Source organism: Lactuca sativa, chromosome 5 (genome assembly GCF_002870075.4).
Source record: "Lactuca sativa cultivar Salinas chromosome 5, Lsat_Salinas_v11, whole genome shotgun sequence".
Classification (NCBI taxonomy): Eukaryota; Viridiplantae; Streptophyta; class Magnoliopsida; order Asterales; family Asteraceae; genus Lactuca; species Lactuca sativa.
In genome coordinates, this window is record NC_056627.2 from 289,340,370 (window position 1) to 289,343,276 (window position 2,907).

Here is a 2,907-nt window from a genome sequence, read left to right on the forward strand (position 1 = left end):
TTTCTGTTTCGTCCCAATTTCGTTTCGTGTCATGTATTTTTGTCGTGTCTTGTCAACAATTGCCACCCCTACTGGGCGTACTCCCCACTGTTAAGTCACTTCCCATTAAGTGCTTAATACTCTAGTCCAGAGGCTACAATTACATATCTAAGTCCTCATTAATGTCTTAATCCATAAAGTCGACTACTTGGTGGCTTGCAACCCACTAAATGAGACCAAACTCAACAATCTTGCATACCAAGGGCTAGATCTCATGCATGAACACGAATGTGTCCCAAAGATTGAAACTTTACTGCTTATGGGACTCATATGACACTAAGGGTGGCAACCCTGGTTCTAGAAAACGAGATTTCATCACAAAGATCCATCCTTTGGACTAAAAGAGTCCATAAACCCACCCTAAAGATATCTAAACAATTAATCATCAAGTTCACGGCTTTATACCTTAAAAAGGTATGAAGTGAAGCAACAATCCCATATCTGAACCTTCTCCCTTGCACCAACACCTTGCCTTGACCTTTGCTTCTTTGAAGAGTGGATCCAAAACACCAAAATGCTCTCACCAAGCCTTCCAACCTCCAAAAATGATCCAAGAGGATTAGGGTTTTCATGGGAACTGTATGAAGATGAGAGGGAGGCTGATAACCAGGGTGTTATGTTTTTTATATAGTGGCTCAACCCTAAAAGTTAGGGTTTTGAGACTCTGAGTGTACATTGGGCGTACTTCTCATACGTTGGGTGTATGCCTCTCCTCACTCGCGATCACTTGCTCTATTAGGCTTAGGGGTGGCAAATCGGGCCATCGTGTCGTGTTTTTGTATGACACGAAACGACACGACAAGGTTTTATGTAACACGAACATGACACGACACGATCTCGTGTTTTTTTAACTAACACGAAAACAAATCAGTTAAAAAACGACAAACACGACACGACATGACATGACAAAGATAACATGAAATAGCAATTAATGTATTTAATTAATGTGTATTCATACATAACACGACAAACACAAAAAACACGACAAAAAATGTTAAACTGTGGCAAATTTGTGTTAAATTTTGAGCACGAACACGACACGACACGACGTCGTGTTTTTTACACCTGACACGAACACGAATTCGAATTTCAATTTCGTCTCAACTTCGTTTCATGTCGTGTCATCAATTGCCACCTCTAATTACGCTGGGCGTACCCCAGCCTTATGCTGGGCGTACTCTTGCGCTGGCCACCTTGCATGCATGGTCCTTCTTTGCCAACTTTTCCGTTAAGGGACCATTAATGTCAATAACTTCAAAATGCTATAACTCTTTCATTCTAAATCCGTTTCCGACGAACTTTATATCCACGAAAAGGTGGCGAGAAGCCCTACATTTCTAGAAACAAATCTCGGCCCCAAACCTCTCGAATAAAAACTTCAAGACCCATAAAAGACCGAAATGCCCCTAGCCTGGGCCTCTGAAATCCAATAACGAATACCTTCAGAACAGGGTGTTACATAAACATTACAATCCTCCTAGTTACAAATTCCGTTTTCACCCCTTACTTTGAGCCAAAGATACACCAATGATTTAACAATCTCGAACACTTTTGAAGGAGAGTATGTGCACCTCTGAAACAACCTTTCATTTCTTGTTTTCCATAGAGTCCATATTAGCCCATAGCAGCTGGCAGTTAGTCTCTTCCTTCTTTTCAAACACCTTCCCTATTTGTTTGCAAATTCCACGAGGTCACCAACACTTTGCACTTTCATATTGTCAATCCCATACCATCTTGATATCTTATCATGGATCATAGTAGCATAAGATCAACCAACTATAATGTGATTAACAACCTCTGAGCCGTTGATACATGATCCACATAAAATAGAGTCGAGCTTGATGCATCTATGAACAAGTGCATCTGCAGATGGGATGCACCCTAAAAAACCACACTAAATGCATCTCCAATCACACACTAAAAAACCACTTTTACATTATAAATTTAACTATAAAATGCTTCAACCATACACTATACCTAACACTATATATAGTGTTGGATTTTAGTGTTTTACTATATATATTGTTAGTGTAACACTAAATATAGTGTTGAATAATAAACAATTTACTTAGATTATTTTTTTTAGTGTTAAATATGTTGTAATGGGTTGGAGGACTTTAGTGTTTACACTATCTATTACACTATAATTATAAGTATAATATAAAAAAATAATGTTAAGGATTGGAGATCATCTAATATATCAAAGAACTAAAATCGGTCATACTTGAAAACAAAAATACATTGATGAATCATAAAATAGATAAACAATACAAGTTTATTAAAACTTCCACTAAAAAACTCTTAATCAAACATCATATAGACAAATATTGTTAAGAATCAAATTATATATCTATATCTACCATAAAGATAAACGTAATTATATATAAATTTCTAGTAAATTCTCTCTCTAAAAAAAGCTTTTCCCCTTTTCACAATACCCACAGTAAGCATCTTGCTCTCAGCAGTGGATACGGAATGAAGAACACAATAATGACTATTATAATATCATTAATCCGAGTTCAAAAACTCGAAATAAATTGAAATTAGAAATCAAGCAACAAGTACATTAGCTTAGAAAAATAGGAGATAAACTCACTAAAATCCAACTAAAAAGAGAAAGTTGAAATCATATACAAATCTATTATAATAAATAAAGATTATTTTTGTAAAATGGCACATTCGCATTAAATTTGAGACATGTTATTTTTTTAAGAAATTTATAATTTTTTCCTGCTTGTCAATTCATAGTGTTTTCTATTTTCATTTAATTGCCACATCACTATATTTATTATGGAAATAATGCCATTTATAATTCTGTTAATTCCTTATTTAGTTTGCTAAATGCCAATGTTATTTTCAGAAGTTTAT